The sequence below is a fragment of the Heptranchias perlo genome, chromosome 11 (assembly GCF_035084215.1).
Source record: "Heptranchias perlo isolate sHepPer1 chromosome 11, sHepPer1.hap1, whole genome shotgun sequence".
NCBI classification, from domain to species: domain Eukaryota; kingdom Metazoa; phylum Chordata; class Chondrichthyes; order Hexanchiformes; family Hexanchidae; genus Heptranchias; species Heptranchias perlo.
The window spans coordinates 62835444-62854747 of NC_090335.1; the positions used below are offsets into that span (position 1 = coordinate 62835444).

The 19304-nt window shown below is 43.4% G+C and overlaps 1 long non-coding RNA gene across 1 annotated transcript in view; it reads right to left on the reverse strand.

The window, feature by feature from the left end:
• Positions 1 to 821: 821 nt before the first annotated feature.
• LOC137326996 (uncharacterized) overlaps positions 822 to 19304 on the reverse strand; it is a 143942-nt gene continuing 125459 nt past the window's right edge. Inside the window, exon 3 of the long non-coding RNA XR_010964324.1 lies at positions 822 to 1094. This is a non-coding gene — a long non-coding RNA (uncharacterized lncRNA). The remainder of the gene's footprint in view (positions 1095 to 19304) is intronic.

Genomic DNA, 19304 nt, shown 5'->3' on the forward strand with positions numbered 1-19304 from the left:
GCCTTCGCCAATGCAATCGATCACCCTATGCTTGATTAACTTGGGAACATAGGAACAGGAGTAGGCCATTCAGCCATTCAATTAGATCATGGCTGATCTGTATCCTAACTCCATTTAACCACCTTGGTTCCATACCCTTTAATACCCTTACCTAACAAAAATCTATCAATCTTGCCTTAGGCAAGGTAGCCCTTTAAATTTTAACCTGCCCCCCCACCTCCACCCCGCGGCCTCCTCGCAATCCTGGGTGCCAGGAATATGTCAGCATTTCTAGTACCCGGTATTGCAATGGTGCGAACGACAGGATTGAATAGTGTATTCCTGTCGTTTGTGTATGTTTGAAAATGCATGCCTGTATTAGAATCATAGAATCATAGAAGTTACAACATGGAAACAGGCCCTTCGGCCCAACATGTCCATGTCGCCCAGTTTATACCACTAAGCTAGTCCCAATTGCCTGCACTTGGCCCATATCCCTCTATACCCATCTTACCCAGGTAACTGTCCAAAATAGAATTATGGTGGACGTATTCTACATCTCCCCTCACTTCCAGTGGAAAGCCCCCAAAATAATAGAGCCCTTCAACATAGAGCCAGCTGAGTGGATCCTTGCCCAATTTTCTAATCCCACTCACTGGGGTTTCACCAGGGAGCCAGCGTAACGCCAAGGGAAAATCCCAGCTATGAGACGTGGAAAGGGATTTTTTTTCTCCATTTTGCAGCACTCGGTATTGAAAAATAAAATCACAAAGATATACAGAACCACGGATCACCTTATTTCTATCCGTTTCTAAATGAACTAAAAATATGGCCATCCCATCTTTCATTTATTTGTTAAAAAAATGTTTCCACCTCCTCTCTTGTGGACGCTGACTTTTGCTGGGGAAAAATTCCACTAGTGCTGGTATCGCAAGTAAGTGGCCAGTCTTCATGCTTGAGCCTACAGAGTGAATGCCAGAAGGCTATTTGGCATTGGGGGCATCGCAGCCATGTTGGGATCCTGGTTTCTCCTCATTTCCGCCTGGAACAGTAAGGCTACGGTAAGTCCGCTTTCATTCTGTCACTTCCAAACCACAAAGACACGGAAAATCCCACTGTAACATCAATTTGGAGAATAAAAAAAGGGTTAATTATTCATGTTGAGAATGTTGGTGCTACTCAGCACTTAATTGTCTATCCCTTGTGACTGTGCAGCAAAGTAAACAGGAAATACACTGCATGATTTATTATTAAGGAGTAGTGGGAATGCTGCAAGTACAAATATTATTCATGCTGTTGCTTTGCAGTTGTGAGCAGGAGGTCGCAATCTTATCAGTGAAGAATTCATCTAGCTCCACATGTGGCAATGCACACTCCGTCTGGTTAGTTCATATCTTGTTTAATATGAGCATGAACTGTAGTCTCCTTTGCTAAATAACACTTTGTTTCTTTTGCTAAAACAACAAAGCTAAGTAATAATTGTTGCTGATATTAGCAGACTAATGCTTGACTCATCCGAGGGCATTGCTTTGCCCGTTATTTTACCACAAATGTTAACTCTTTCATTTTAAACGGGTTAATGTCTTTGTTAAAATAGTAAACAAAGGAATGTCATATGCAAGTGTTCAGTGTTTGTCCACTAATATTGGTTAATCTAGAATTCAAATTTCTAGATTAACCAAACTAAAATTAAAAGGAAAAAATTGCAGGGCTGTTGTTAAAAAGCAAGGGAGTGACACTAATTGGTAGCTCTTTCAGAGAGCCATCACAGGCACGATGGGCTGAATGGCCTCCTTCTGTGCTGTATGATTCTATGATTCTATGACCTTGGTCTAGATTAAGCAGCCAGCACAGCAATAGATCTTTTAAAGGGGAGGGGAAGTATTAGAGAGTACATTCCATTGAAAATACTTCTCCAACATCTAGCTTATAAAAAATATGGGAACATATTACCAGCCAAAAATATTGTCAAATATTTGTCCCTTGGAGACTTGTCAGGTTGGTTTTCCTTGTCTCCACAGATGCACCGGTTATGTCAGTCATCCTGGAGGAACTCCACTTCCTGAGCTGGGGGCTGGCAATACTGTCAGTGCCAACTCTGAACTGGCCTTATAAGAGTAGATATAATGAATACACCGTCCTGGAGCTGCATGTGCTGGGGCTCCTAATTCATAAAATTAATCCTATGGGTATTGGACAAAGCAATGGACAAAGGGGGATTGCAGAATTAAGAGAGGAAACCCCGGCCTAGAAACCCGGTCACGCTGCGCTCATTTTACTGGCGTAAAACAGGCACCCAGAGGTCCAATATTGCGGGCAGTGCATTGACTTCAATGGAAATGAAAATCAGGAGAGATGTATAACAGGCAGCTGAATAATTGATATCACCCGATTTACATTATCATCCAAAGTCCAAATTACCCCCTCTACGTATATCTTAAAATAAACACATAGAGGGATTTAATTCCTGTACTATCCGGGAAATGACTCGATATAAATGTAAAAAAAATGGCTTCAAGTCCTCTTGTACAACATACACTTCCTCGGAAACTCTAGGTAGAAATCATCATCCTTAGAAGGACTACAACTGAAATATTAAACTTTCAGTGGAAGCAAAACACACAGCCTGGCGTTTGAGAATCACTTCTCAAATATAAAAAGGCGAATGCTACTTGATGTCTTTGAAAATTATATCTCTGCAACAATAAATTATTTGCCTAGTTTTTCCTATAATACAACACATTAGCCACTGATAGCGTGAAACGTATCTCACAAGTGAATTCTGGTTCGATAAAAGTTACCCCATGCAGTCAATTAAACAGCTATCTTATTAGGTACACTCGCAGCTGTAATCGCATACAGGTTTGGCAATTATAAACTGGCAATGGGATCATTTCAGAAGAGTGCATGAAAATAAATCGACTCAAAGCCATAAACAATAAATAGGTGCAGAAACATTTAATTTTCTATCATTGATTTATATTGCAGGTCAAAGGCGGGGTAGATGTGCTATCCGTTAACACAAACAGTAATATGTAACAGGGCCGATTGTAAGCAGATCAGTACAAACATCTCTATGCATAATGAATGGCATAAGTTCATCCTTCTATTTCCCTCCCTGATCCTCTTGCTCAGATTTTTTGAATAATACTGACAGTTTGGATCCTCGTTAACTATATGAGATTGTGATTAATTGTAATCAACTTGCAATTATATAGTGTCCTTAACGTAGTAAAATGACTCAAGACACTTCACAGGAGCATTATCAGACAAAATTTGACACCGAGCCACATAAGTAGATATTAAGATAGGTCAAAGAGGTAGGTTTTAATGAGCGTCTTAAAGGAGGAGAGGATTGGGGGGGAATTCCAAAGCTTAAAGCTTAGGCAGCCGAAGGCACAGCTGCTAATGGTGGAGTGATGAAAATCGGGGATGCGCAAGAGGCCAGAATTGGAGGAGTGCAGAGATCTCGGAGGGTTGTGGGGCTGGAGGAGGTTACAGACGTAGGGAGGGACGAGGCTATGGAGGGATTTGAAAACAAGGATGAGAATTTTAAATTCGAGGAGTTGTTCTTATCATTGAATTTGACTCAAAATTGTTTGGTGCGGAGTCAAATTGATTCTGAAACATTTAAAGATGCAAACAAGGTAAGCCTGTTCAAAAAGCACTGAATCCAGAAATATCGGGGTTTGTCCTCTGATTAGACGCTCCTTCCGAGGAGTGGCACTTGCAGGGAGCATTGGTTAGCAAATTGCAGGCCCACAGCCCCGGATTTTTCATCCATTTAAAATGAATATTCATTTGTTTGCATCTCTTTTCTTACAGGGAGTTCTGACTGGAAGCGTGTGCATGCCATTCTTTATTGGCAAACGGCAAGACAACTTGCGCAAATCAAGGAAATTGGCCATTGCCGATGTTTTGAATGGGGAGTGGAGCTTTTATAATTAACTTTTAACTGTTTGGGCAAAGGGTATTGGCGCAGATGGCCAGGAAATTTTTGCGTGGCGTCAAGTCATTAATATCATAATTTCCTGGAATTTTAACGCCATAATAATGGAGTGCGCCATTTGCATCTTTTCAGGAAATTGTGGGCCATTGATGTCACCAGAGGGAGAAAAGTAGAGAATAAATTTCTCACAAGAAAATTAGCCATTGTCTGGCAGGTCCGGCAAGTTTTCCCAATATAATAAACATAAATAATACTTTTCCTTTCCTACAATTTCTCCCCTCCCCTACGAAACGCACTGATTTATGCAGGGATACATTGCACAAATGCCAGGGACTCTCTATTAAATATCCATTTCTTCATTTATGAACCTTTACAGTTAGTACCAGCAAGCTGTTTGACCATGAAATGCAGCACAGCCAAGCCCAATTGTATCCTCACTCAACGTTTACTTTCTGCAGAGTCTGTGTCAGCTGTCACTCATTGTTAGCACTCTTGCCTCTGGTATCAGGAAGGTTGTGGGTTCAAGTACCACTCCTGAAGCTTGAGCACAAAATACTCAGCTGACACTTTAGTGCTGCACTGTCGGAGGTGCCGTCTTTCAGATAAAACTCTGAACCGTGACCCCATCTACCTCTCAGATGGGCGTAAAGGATCCAATGGCATTATTCAAAGATGAGTAAGAGAGGTGTCCTGGCCAACATTTATCCCTCAACCAACACTTGAAAAATAGGTTATCTGGACTTTTATGTCATTGCTGTTTGTGGGATCTTGCTGTGTGCAAATTGGCTGCCGCGATCCCTACTTTACGACAGTGGCTACACTTCAAAAAGTACATCATTGGCTGTAAAGCGCTTTGGAATGTCCTGAGGTCGTATAAGGTGCTATATAAATGCAAGGCTGTGGGAGAATATAAATATATATATATATATATATATATAAATGCAGCACTGTGGGAGAACCTTCACCACATGGACTGCAGCGGTTCGAGAAGATGGTTCATCACCACCTTCTCAAGAGCAATTCGGGATGGGCAATAAACGCTGGCCTTGCCAGTGACGCCCACATCCCATGAACGAATAAAAAAAAGTCTTTCTTTTTCTCACTGGCTGAAATTAGGAGTAGGTTCATTTTTTCCTGCCTAGCAATGAGGCCACTTTTAATAGCTTGTACTGCTGCCCTGGGCTGCCATAAGCTAAATCTGCACAGAATTGGAAAATCGAACCTTGGCCTTTCTGGTCTCTATGGCTCAGTGTAGCACAGCATGGTGCGTTTACCCACTAGGCCATTGGGTTGCTATACACAAATAATACATAAACACATGAGGGAGAAAGGAATAGAAGGTTATGTTGATAGGGGTAGATGAAGTAGAGTGGGAGGAGGCTTATGTGGAGCATTAACAGCGACATAGACCTGTTGGTCCGAATGACCTGTTTCTGTGCTGTACATTCTATGTATGTAATATTTATGCTCTTACAAAGCAGCATTATAAAGGAATAAAATTCCCAAAGAGTAAAGAGCACGCAGAAATTTAAAGACATGTGTAAGCCTGATCAGCAAGTTAGCTTCATGCCTTGCGGCAGACTCTTGTGCTTTAATTCTCAACTGAATCTTCAAATGAGTTCTTAATTTATGTCAGCATCCAGATGTTGGGCAATATGAGGAAGGAATCGGCAGCCTCTGAATCAAGTCCATTTCAAGGAACATGAGCACATATCTTTTTCAGACAGATATAAAGATTGCTTGTGAACGTTTTCAAAACAGGAAGGAAAGTGGTGGTGCCGAGGCAGAGATAGGCACAGCAGTGCACTGCACATCCCTGGGAACCCTCTTATCAATCCATCTCTGTGACTAAGGCTTCTGCTCTCACACAGCTCCTTGTGTTTCCTGTGCTCTAATCCTATTTCTCAGAAGGTAGAAAGTCAAGGTGGTTAAGGCAAGTCAAGAAAAAAGAAAGAGGAGGTGAAAAGTTAAATAGTTAATAGGTGTTGTCTCAGGAATCCTTGAATTATTACTTGAGAACAAACGTTTTTAAGGGAAAGTATTTTGTTTAAGCAATGAACAATGAAAAGTAGTCTGTGCATATTTTTGAAATTAATAACATTTTTGTATTAGTACAGACAAAGACATGGCAGTTCAGCAGCAACAGAAATCATGTTCTGAACATGTTTTGAATAATGGATAGCGAAAACGTCAGGGATTTTTATACATATAGCCCTGCCCTCTGCTATTTATCATAGAATCTTAGAAGTTTACAACATGGAAACAGGCCCTTCGGCCCAACATGTCCATGTCGCCCAGTTTATACCACTAAGCTAGTCCCAATTGCCTGCACTTGGCCCATATCCCTCTATACCCATCTTACCCATGTAACTGTCCAAATGCTTTTTAAAAGACAAAATTGTACCCGCCTCTACTACTACCTCTGGCAGCTCGTTCCAGACACTCACCACCCTTTGAGTGAAAAAATTGCCCCTCTGGACCCTCTTGTATCTCTCCCCTCTCACCTTAAATCTATGCCCCCTCATCATAGACTCCCCTACCTTTGGGAAAAGATTTTGACTATCTACCTTATCTATGCACCTCATTATTTTATAGACCTCAGTTATAAAATAGTCCTCAGTTATAAAATATGTGCCTTGTTCCTCCACACTACGACAAAGCTAAGATATTTTCATGGGTGAAGAAGCTTCACATTTCAGTTAACTGTGGAGCACTGGAGCTTTAAATAACTTTATTTACTGTTATGATGTATATCAGACCTGTCAAGTCTTCTCATCTGGAGTAGGAATCATTCCTTGTTTTAAAAATTTGGCCTATTTAATGTATCTCATTCTGTGAAGTAAATGGGGGATAATTCCCTCTGCATGCAGTCGGGCTGATCGCCAGTGCTGTGCACCAGGGCATAGGTGGATCACAGAATTCAGAGAGCTGTGTATTGTGATTTTGGGTGCGGGAGTGCTTGCGCCCATTTCATGTCCTAGTCTCATTAAAGCTAATAAACTCGATGCACAAATATATAAGCAGACACAGCAAAGTTCTGCGGGATCAGCCCTGGATTTGTTCTTTTCCCTCCTGTGCCCTTTTGGATTGAGAGCAAGGGAAGCTCCCTGAACAATTGAGCTCTTAAAAAGGAACAGGCTCTTTAAGGGTTTTTTTTTGTAATGTTTACATTATCTTTTTAGTGCAGTATTGTTTTTATTTGACATTTTTTCCATTTTTCTAAGATTTTTATTATCAATATTTTTGTGTGGGAGTGGGGGCAGTGTCTTTATTTTAGCTCTTAAGGTAAGTTTGGTTCTTAAATGCCTCGAGTAAGATATTTTATAGCTCAGGTTGTACCAGATGATAGGAGCCATGGCAGGAAGATCAACAAGAACGAGATCATATCTGCAATCCTTGACACAACTACCTGCCATTGACTGAGAACAACTGCCCTTGGGCTGGGTGGGGGGGGGTGGTGTTGGTGAGGAGCCTCTCGCAGAGCTTTCCCATTTGCAGCGAGGACATCAGCAGCCAATTTGCAACATAGGCATGGCACAACCGGTGATTGTGGCCATTGGCCTCAGCTGTTGTGACCATTGGCCTCAGCTGTTGTGACCGTGGCTTAGTCCTGGCCAGCACTGTAGTGTCAGCTAATGTATCGAATAGGTGACTGCGCACTAATAATGTCAGTAGCCTGACCTCAGCAACTAGGTCAGAGCACGAGTGGCACATGTTGTGCACGAGGCTCATCTGTAACAAAATCAGAACCCATTTATAAAGACTAAGTTTACATATAGCCCGCAGAGGAAATTCCCTCCCCACTCCCCACACACACATTGATTTAAATGGATCCTCGAGTGGGTGTTCCTAGCGAGATGTAATGAGTAGAGGATGCATGGCACATGCTCCAACCAGTTCCAACCTCATATACATTAATGACCTTGACTTGGGTAGAGAGGGTATAGTTTCAAAGTCTGCAGATGACACAAAACTCAGAAGTGCAGTAAACAATGTGAAGGATAGTGACAGACTTCAGGAGGATATAGACAGACTGGTGAAATGAGCAGACACATGGCAGATGACATTTAACGCAGAGAAGTGTGATATATTTTGATAAGAAGAATGAGGAGAGGCAATATAAACTAAATGGTACAATTTTAAAGGGGGTGCAGGAACAGAGAGACCTGGGGGTGTATGTACACAAATCTTTGAAGGGACAGGACAAGTTGAGAAGGCTATTGAAAAAGCATCTGGGATCCTGGGCTTTATTAATAAAGGCATAGAGTACAAAAGCAAGGAAGTTATGCTAAACCTTTATAAAACATTGGTTAGGCCTCATAGAATCATAGAATCATAGAAGTTTACAACATGGAAACAGGCCCTTCGGCCCAACATGTCCATGTCGCCCAGTTTATACCACTAAGCTAGTCCCAATTGCCTGCACTTGGCCCATATCCCTCTATACCCATCTTACCCATGTAACTGTCCAAATGCTTTTTAAAAGACAAAATTGTACCCGCCTCTACTACTGCCTCTGGCAGCTCGTTCCAGACACTCACCACCCTTTGAGTGAAAAAATTGCCCCTCTGGACCCTTTTGTATCTCTCCCCTCTCACCTTAAATCTATGCCCCCTCATTATAGACTCCCCTACCTTTGGGAAAAGATTTTGACTATCTACCTTATCTATGCCCCTCATTATTTTATAGACTTCTATAAGATCACTCCTAAACCTCCTACTCTCCAGGGAAAAAAGTCTCAGTCTATCCAACCTCTCCCTATAAGTCAAACCATCAAGTCCCGGTAGTATCCTAGGAAATCTTTTCTGCACTCTTTCTAGTTTAATAATATCCTTTCTATAATAGGGTGACCAGAACTGTACACAGTATTCCAAGTGTGGCCTTACTAATGTCTTGTACAACTTCAACAAGACATCCCAACTCCTGTATTCAATGTTCTGACCAATGAAACCAAGCATGCTGAATGCCTTCTTCACCACCCTATCCACCTGTGACTCCACTTTCAAGGAGCTATGAACCTGTACTCCTAGATCTCTTTGTTCTATAACTCTCCCCAACGCCCTACCATTAACGGAGTAGGTCCTGGCCCGATTCGATCTACCAAAATGCATCACCTCACATTTATCTAAATTAAACTCCATCTGCCATTCATCGGCCCACTGGCCTAATTTATCAAGATCCCGTTGCAATCCTAGATAACCTTCTTCACTGTCCACAATGCCACCAATCTTGGTGTCATCTGCAAACTTACTAACCATGCCTCCTAAATTCTCATCCAAATCATTAATATAAATAACAAATAACAGCGGACCCAGCACCGATCCCTGAGGCACACCGCTGGTCACAGGCCTCCAGTTTGAAAAACAACCCTCTACAACCACCCTCTGTCTTCTGTCGTCAATCCAATTTTGTATCCAATTGGCTACCTCACCTTGGATCCCGTGAGATTTAACCTTATGTAACAACCTACCATGCGGTACCTTGTCAAAGGCTTTGCTAAAGTCCATGTAGACCACGTCTACTGCACAGCCCTCATCTATCTTCTTGGTTACTCCTTCAAAAAACTCAATCAAATTCGTGAGACATGATTTTCCTCTCACAAAACCATGCTGACTGTTCCTACTCAGTCCCTGCCTCTCCAAATGCCTGTAGATCCTGTCCCTCAGAATACCCTCTAACAACTTACCCACTACAGATGTCAGGCTCACCAGTCTGTAGTTCCCAGGCTTTTCCCTGCCGCCCTTCTTAAACAAAGGCACAACATTTGCTACCCTCCAATCTTCAGGCACCTCACCTGTAGCTGTCGATGATTCAAATATCTCTGCTAGGGGACCCGCAATTTCCTCCCTAACCTCCCATAACGTCCTGGGATACATTTCATCAGGTCCCGGAGATTTATCTACCTTGATGCGCGTTAAGACTTCCAGCACCTCCCTCTCTGTAATATGTACACTCCTCAAGACATCACTATTTATTTCCCCAAGTTCCCTAACATCCATGCCTTTCTCAACCGTAAATACCGATGTGAAATACTCATTTAGGATCTCACCCATCTCTTGTGGTTCCGCACATAGATGACCTTGTTGATCCTTAAGAGGCCCTACTCTCTCCCTAGTTACTCTTTTGCCCTTTATATATTTGTAGAAGCTCTTTGGATTCTCCTTTGCCTTATCTGCCAAAGCAATCTCATGTCCCCTTTTTGCCCTCCTGATTTCTCTCTTAACTCTACTCCGGCAATCTCTATACTCTTCAAGGGATCCACTTGATCCCAGCTGCCTATGCATGTCATATGCCTCCTTCTTCTTTTTGACTAGGGCCTCAATCTCCCGAGTCATCCAAGGTTCCCTACTTCTACCAGCCTTGCCCTTCACTTTATAAGGAATGTGCTTACCCTGGAGCATTGTGTTCAATTCTGGGCACCACACTTTAGGAAGGACGTCAAGGCTTTAGAGAGGGTGCAGAAGAGATTTACTAGAATGGTGCCAAGGATGAGGGACTTCAGTTATATGGAGAGACTGGAGGAGCTGGGGTTGTTCTCCCTTAGAGCAGAGGAGGTTAAGAGGAGATTTAATAGAGGTGTTCAAAATCATGAACGGTTTTGGTAGAGTAAATAAGGAGAAACCATTTCCAGTAGAAGAAGGGTCGGTAACCAGAGGACACAGATTTAAGGTGATTGGCAAAAGAACCAGCAGCGAGTTGTTATGATCTGGAATGCTCTGCCTGATAGGGTGATCAAATGTAAGGAATCTTACAACACCAGGTTATAGTCCAACAAATTTATTTTAAAATCACAAGCTTTCGGAGATTATCCCCTTCGTCAGGTGAATGAGTGGAAAAGGTTCTCAAATCGCATATCTTATACTATGTTGGGACAGCATCACACCAATCAAAAGGTGTCGTTGTTATTCAAACAGGCCAGTCACGGAGAACAGCACGTCCCAGTACACTGGATATACATTGTGTCTATTACACAGGCAGGCAGAAAGAAACTCAAAATGGCAGAGAGAGAGAGAGAGAGAGAGAATTTTAAAAAACATATAATTTTTTTCCCCCTTTTTGCTGGTGGGGTTACGTGTAGCGTGACATGAACCCAAGATCCCGGTTGAGGCCGTCCTCATGGGTGCGGAACTTGGCTATCAATTTCTGCTCGACGATTTTGCGTTGTCGTGTGTCTCGAAGGCCGCCTTGGAGAACGCTTACCCGAAGATCGGTGGCTGAATGTCCTTGACTGCTAAAGTGTTCCCCGACTGGGAGGGAACCTTCCTGTCTGGCGATTGTTGCGCGGTGTCCGTTCATCCGTTGTCGCAGTGTCTGCACGGTCTCGCCAATGTGATATCCACATCATGATAGGGTGATGGAAGCAGATTCAATAATAACTTTCAAAAGGGAATTGATTAAATACTTGAAGGGAAAAAATTTATAGGGCTATGGGGAAAGAGCAGGGGAGTAGGCCTAATGGATAGCTCTTTCAAAGAGCTGGCACAGGCACAATGGGCCAAATGGCCTCCTTCTGTGCTGTACTACGATAATAACAATCAAACTGCACAGAATTTTTACACATTTAATATTTTTTTGAACTCCACTTTTTACCTACTTTTGACATGTTTTTCCATTGCGTGTATGTTAGTAAACAATGAAATGTGCTTCCTATCTATAGTATCACTATCACTCAAATACAATCTAAAGAAAGATAATTTAAGAACATAGGAACAGGAGTAGGCCATTCAGCTCCTCGAGACTCTTCTGCCATTCAATTACATCATGGTTGATTCTTTTGTGATGAAACTGTACCTGCCTGTACATGGAAGACCTTGCGATGAGAGAGAAACCACATGAGGAATAGACATTTGGGCAAGGTACCTTGAAGCAATACCTATGGAGCAATCCTAATCCAAGCAAGAGACATCTATAGGGAATACTGAGCTCTATAAAAGTACAAATATTGCATGACAGGTCCAAAAGACATGAGGAAAACATTAAAAAATAAACTGATATGACGAAGAACAATAATTGAAGCCAGTGACTCATTGGAAACTAATATTAAATGTAGTTTTGAAATAACTTAAAAATTCACTACTACAAGGGCAGAACTATGATTTCCACCTTTAGTATCAGTTTACAAGTTAGCTTTTTTAATTTATCACTAGCACTCCTCTTTTTTTTAAGCTCCTTAATGAAGCACTGCTGTCAACATCTCTGTTGGTGAGGACAGCTCTTGGCTTTAGTGCTACTTCTAACAGCAATATTTGTCAACAGATTAGTCAACAAAGCATACGTTCATGTGATATGGTGATATCCGTATTTTCCCTAGTGGGACATTCCAGTCAGCAGCCTGAGAAGCTTGCTTCTTTACGTAGATTGCTGGGGATTTCCAAGGTGACTCAGACCCTCAGTTGTGAGAAAGAAATAGAGTACTGTGCACAGTTCTGGTCTCCATATTATAAAAAGGATATAGAGGCATTGGAGAAGGTGCAAAAAAGATTGACATGGATGATACCAGAACTGAGAGTTTACACCTATCAGGAAAGATTGAACAGGCTGAGGCTTTTTTCTCCAGAAAAGAGGAGGCTGAGGGGTAAGCTGATAGAGGTCTTTAAGATTATGAAAGGGGTTTGATAGGGTAGACATAGAGAAGATGTTTCCACTTGTGGGGGAGTCCAAAACCATGGGCCATAAACATAAGGAGTCACTAATAAATCAATAGGGAATTCAGGAGAAACTTCTTTACCCAAAGAGTGGTAAGAATGTGGAACTTGATATCACAACGAGTGGTTGAGGCGAATAGCATAGATGCATTTAAGGGGAAGCTAGATAAGTACATGAGTGAGAAAGGAATAGAAGGATATGCTGATAGGGTTAGATGAATTAAGGAGGGAAGAGGCTCATGTGGAGCATAAACACTGGCATGGACCTGTTGGGTTGAATGGCCTGTTTCTGTGCTGTACGGTCTATGTAATTCTATGTAAATTAGAGATGAATGGAGATCCAAATCAAGCAACAATCTGGTTGGATCAGACCAAACAGCACTTTTGTTTTTTGAAAATGTTTGATTTTGTTTGGGATTGAATGTGAGAACATATGTTGGACCTTGAATGAATCAAACCTTGATTCCAAAGTAGCCAGTATCAACCTTGATTCCAAAGTAGCCAGTATCAACCATTACTTCATCTATAACAGTATCAACCATTAGTTCATCTATCCCTGATATATAGGTGGCACTTGAAGCTACATAACTCGAACCATACACAAGTATTCATGGTGAAGACCTCACGTGTTCATAGTCATGGCTTGAAGCATGGCCAGGGAATAAAGGGCCAAATGAGTACCTTTAGGTGTTTGGGGACAGATTTCACAGATTGAGTAGGTTTTTGTAGAGTCCTTGATAGAGCAACTTTTACATGGTGTGTGGAGGGAATGGGCTTGATGGGCTGGACAGCTTTTTCTCATTATGGTGAGAGACTAGGAGCTGTGGAGGAGCAAAGGGATTTAAGTGTCCATGTACAAAAATCACTAAAAACTAGTGTCCAGGTTCAAAAATTAATCAAAAAGGCTAACTAAATGTTGGCCTTTATCTCAAGGGGATTGTAATTCAAAAGTGAGGAAGTGGTGTTTTAGTTGTACAGAGCCTTGGTCAGTCCCCATCTGGAGTACTGCATTCAGTTTTGGGTACCGAACCCGAGGAGAGATGTACTGGCCTTGGCAGGGGTGCAGTGCAGATTCACCAGAATGATACCAGGGCTTAAAGGTTCAATTATGAGGACAGGCTGCCTTGTATTCCGTTAATTGTAGAAGGTTGAGGGGTGATCTAATCAACACCTTTAAAGTTATTAAGGGATTTGCTAGGGTAGATATAGAGAAACTATTTCCTCCGTTGGGCTTTGCAGAACAAGAGGGCATAGCATTACAGCTAGGCCATTTAGGAATGAAATCAAAAAGCACTTTTTCACACAAAGGCTAGTGGAAATATGGGACTTGTTCCTCCAAAAGGCTGTGGATGTTGGGTCAATTGAAATTTTCAGGATTGAGATCGACAGTTTTGTTAGGTATGGGTATCAAAAGATATGGAGCAAAGATGGGTAAATGGAGTTGAGGTACAGATCAGCCATGATCGAACTGCATGGCCTATCCCTGGTTCGATGTTTCTCAGTGTCAAAATTTGCAACAACATCATCAATCACCTTTGTAACAGCTAATCATTGCCTTCTGACATAGAGCTTATTATCTTCTGGTGTCTGTCTATGTGCAATGAGGATTGTGAAGACTTCACTTATAGCTTGACTCACTCGGGGTAAATCCTATCATTACCAAGTTTAAATGGAAATATTTGGATGAAACAAAATCAAGTTAACACAGACAAAGAAAACAGGTTACTCATTGTTATAGAATGCTACATGCTCCTGCAGGAATCAAACGCAATGATATACATAATTATGCTGGCTGATTCAAGCTGCTGTTTGCTTACAGCTGATTAAAACAACTTAGAATCAAGAATCATACACTACAGAAGGAGGCCATTTGGCCCATCGTGCCTGTGCTGGCTCTTTGAAAGAGCTATCCAATCAGTCCCACTCCCCTGCTCTTTCCCTGTAGCCCTGCAAATTTTTCCTTTTTAAGCATATAACCACTTCCCTTTTGAAAGTTACTATACTCCCCGCTTTAAACAGGACTAGTGAGGCGTACCGGGAATTACCCGCATCGAGCGTGCTGCTGTCCGATTTCTGACCCGGGAGGCAGCCCGTCAGTCAAATGGAAATGAGGCCTGGGAGTTAAAATTGCCCAGGCCTCACACCAACTGTGTCATGAGAGCTTCTCGCCTGCCTCACGCCCCATCTGCCCAAATCGTGTCCCAAGTTAAAATTAGGGATTTTGTCTATGGATTGGTGTGACAGCTTGTTTTTGGCTTTTTTTTCACATACAGTACTAGTCTTGCCTCTGACTGCCTGTGGGACTGTGAGACCTTTAGTATATTTTGCCCTTGCCCACGGTAAGAGACACTGAGGATCAGGTAGGGGATTCTTAATGGGCATGCCTTCGCCAATAAAACGGAGGAGGAGGAGCAGCAGGAGAGGATGGAGGAAAGAAGAGTGAAGAAGCATATAAGGAGGATGCGCCATCAAGATAGTACCACCTCCCACCCCCAACAAACTTTCAGGCCACACTGGTCCCATGCAAACCTTCTCTATGTTAGAAGAACACATTTCACCAAAGACGCAGTAGGGGAGTTGTGCCAGTTATTAAATGAAGACTAGCAAGCATGGTAATGTGTTCACATAGCTTTGTCTGCGACTGTGAAGGTCACGACCACAGCTATGGGGGATCTATGTAGCATCAGTCAGGTTCTCTTCCTTGTGTTTAAGTCTCTCCATGGCTTTCATTCTTCCCTATCTCTGTAACCTCCTCCAGCCCTATACCCCTCCCGAGAACTCTGCGTTCCTCCAATTCTGGCTTCTTGTGCATCCCCGATTTCCTTCACCCTACCATTGATGGCCGTGCCTTCAGCTGTCTAGGCCCTAAGTTTTGGAATTCCCTCCCTATACCTCTCTGCCTCTCCGCTACTCTCTTCTCCTTTAAACCTATCTCTTTGACCAAACTTCCCTGTCCTAATATCTTTTCATGTGACTCGATGTCAAATTTTGTCTGATAATGCTGCTGTGAAGCACCTTGGGACATTTACTACGTTAAAGGTGCTGTATAAATGCAAGTTGTTGTTGTTGCTGTCCAGGCATGAATGTGTCATGTAACTGACAAGCTTTTCTAGAGAGCTGGGTAGTTCATCCAACTTGGCATCACAGCACGGCAACACTGGTGCAAAAAGCCTCGTGGAATTTCAAGGCCTCACAGTCAAAGGCGTCAGTAATGTCCCTCAATCACATTCCTGTTTAGTTGCAAATGGAATTTCGCAGCCATTCTGTGTTCTCAGAGGAGTCAGTGAATAATTTGGAACTTATTCCTAAAAAGGAACTAAATCCAGTGTTTTTGTTTAATATAGATTTTGTGCTTATCAAAGTGAAGAATGTCAGTGCTGTAATGGAATGGAATGCTTTCCACTTCAGGCACCCAGTGTCAGCACCACTCATGAGCAGGGCAGGTATAACACAGCTAGATACAATGCAAATAAAAACAGAAAATGCTGGAAATACTCAGCAAGTCAGGCAGCATCTGTGGAGAGAGAAATAGAGTTAAAGTTTCAGGTCGATGACCCTTCGTCAGGTTCTGATGAAGAGTCAGATACAAAGCAATGCTTACTTTAATCTGCCTCAGAATAGCACACCTGGGGGGGAGAAATTGGTCTTCGACGGTAGCACAAGATGGGCAATAGTAAATCGGCAAATCTATTTTACACCTTCTCTGATTTTCTTAACCATTGACTCAATATAAATGAGTGTGAGATGATGCATTTTGGTAGGACGAATAAGGAGGCCACATGCTGGTTGGATAATAAGGGGTTAAATTGGATAACCCCTGAAAATGGGTGCGGGGGGTGCGGTGTGCGATTAACCTGCGCCCGATCGTTGCAATGCAGGCAGCAGGTTACGTTTGTGCTGCCTGGTGATTTAAATGATTGCTACGTGCAGCCAGCACTACCTGCGCTGTTGATTGGCTGCATGCACCAGCAGGGGTCCCCAATATCGCGAGTGGCTTGCGCTTCTTAAAGGCGGCCTGCACCTCTTAATTGTGGCTGCAAGAAGTGGTGGGAGTAGTTTGTGAAGTGATTCAGTGCTGTAATACTTTGAAGAATGGCTGAGTTTGGAAGAGACCGTGTACCAAGGTTCTCTGATGATACAGTAAAGGCCTTGGTGCAAGAGGTGGAGAGAAGGAGGGGCATCTTGTATCTGCGGGGCGTAGGAGGCCCTCCAGACATATGCTCAAGAGGCAGTGGCAGGAAATAGCGGAGGAGGTAAATGCCAGGAGCATAGCTCCAAGAACATGGATGCAGTGCAGGAAGAAGTTCAATGATTTAACATGAGTTGTCAAGGTCAGTGAGTTCAAGTTTCAAGCATATCCTACCAACTACACCATAAGCGTCATCCACTGCTCAATGCACTACACCCCCTTCACCCACCTACCAACAATCTCTTTCATAGAAACATAGAAAATAGGAGCAGGAGCAGGCCATTCAGCCCTACGAGCCTGCTCCGCCATTCAATATGATCATGGCTGATTTTCTATCTCAATACCATATTCCCGCTCTCTTCTCATACCCCTTGATGCATTTGTATCTGGAATTCTATCCAGCTCCTTCTTAAATATATTCAGTGACTTTGCCTCCACAGCCTTCTGTGATAGAGAATTCCACAGGTTCACCACCCTCTGAGTGAAGAAATTTCTCCTCATCTCAGTCCTAAAAGTCCTACCCCGTATCTTGACACTGTGACCCCTTGTTCTGGAACCCCCAGCCAGGGGAAACATTCTCCCTGCATCCAGTCTGTCTCACCCTGTCAGAATTTTATATGTTTCAATGAGATCCCCTCTCATTCTTCTAAACTCAAGCGAATACAGGCCGAGTCGACCCAATCTCTCCTCATACGACAGTCCTGCTATCCCAGGAATCAGTCTGGTGAACCTTCGCTGCACTCCCTCTATGGGAGTAATCAGTAATCAACCGTTCAAATCAGATGTTTTATTACATCCTCACACACTTAGCACTGTTACAAGCCTCACAACCACAACTCACAGTTCACACAACTCACAGTTCACGCTGGCAGCCATTCAACCATGACAGCCACATCACCCAAATATCTTCAAGGACACTCACTGTTACACTTCCCCTTTTCTTGCAGGAGAAGGTGGCACATAACAGTAGGCAGTAAGAAACAGCTGGAGGAGGACAAGCGCACCTACACGTCTTAACTCCCATGGAGGAGACAGCGCTGGCCATCATGGGAAGGGCCATTGCTGAGGCCGTGGCCACTGGAGGTGCTGGAGGGATCAATGATGAGGGTCTCTGCATACCTAATCCTCCTTCTCTCTTCCCACTTCTCCTTCATCCCACAATCTTTTCTGACTCACATGCTGCAGATGGTTTCTCCTCTCCCCTCACCACAACCCAAACATTGTCCCTTTGTCATTTCAGATACCCAAGAACTGGAACCTTCCCAGTCAGAGGAAGAAGACAGTGATGATGAAAAGACACTATCACTCGATCTTATATTTGCAGCCACCAGTTCAGAGACTGACACTGTGTGTAGTTTAGAGGCTAGGATAGAGAAGGGATCTGCACGTGATGAGACATCGGGCACAAATGCACAGGAGCCGGGGCAGGGGAAAGGTTACCGCAGGTACCAGCTCGCCCGAGGGCGTGGTCGCTCACTAGTTCTGCTGCAGAGAATTCAGTTGATGACTTCGATGGGCCAGGCTACAAAAGACGGCTGATAGGCACACACAGCCAAATTCTCAGTGCAGCAAAAAGCCTACCAGAAATCCTGCGCACAATGTCAAGGAGCATGGTGGAGCCCAGCTCCAACTTGGCACAGGGCTTTGCGCAGAGCTTGGAGCCCATCCTTTCCAACATGGAATGGGTGGTCACCTCCATCAGCACACCTGTGGACCCCACCACGATGCAACGTCTTTATGGCCGATGTAACAGCTTCCATCAAAGATCTGACTTCTGCCATCGTGGCTCTGGGTACCACTGTTGAAAGGGGCTTCCAGGGCATCACGGTTGTCCAGCAATCTGTTCTCCAATAGATCACCAAAATTGCTGAGGCACTGCACCAGGAGAGTGGCAGTGGCTCCCTGGAAGTCAAACCTGCTGTCCTCTTTCAGGATGACAGAATTCTTGCTCCCACCCCTGCCACTGCCATTGCCTGTCAGCCAGCTGGCCCAGACTGCTTCAGCCGAGATGGTTCAGTCTGAAGCCGGGCCCTCTAGACCCAGAGCTGCTCGAGGTCGTCCTCCAAGGCCATCTGCAGTCTCCTCAATTGAAGGTCAGCAGCCTTCTACCACCCATGCTGCAGCCACTGGGGATGCACTTAATAGGAGCACCAAGAAAGGTAAAGGCACATGAACAACGGGCACTAAGAGAATACACAAGGGTGAATAATCTCATTTTGTTTGTACAATTTCATGTGTTAATTTATAAACGTGGATTTGAATTTGCATTTGGTGATGGTTTTTATTTCTGCGATGAGCTGAGGGAGGAACCGATGTGTAATCATAAGGAGGACAATTTGATGGTCATGTGGGAGAGGAAGGGTAAGGAGTGTAGGACTGTTGGTTAATGGGGAGGTGTCATTGAGGTTACTGGTATCGCTCATTAATAATCTGATCATGTAGAGCCCTGGCAGAAAGGTCCTGTCTACCTTGTAGCCCTGCCTCCTCTTTCTCCACTTCCTGTTGCACTTCCTCCTCCACTACCTCCTCCTCCACCACTGCC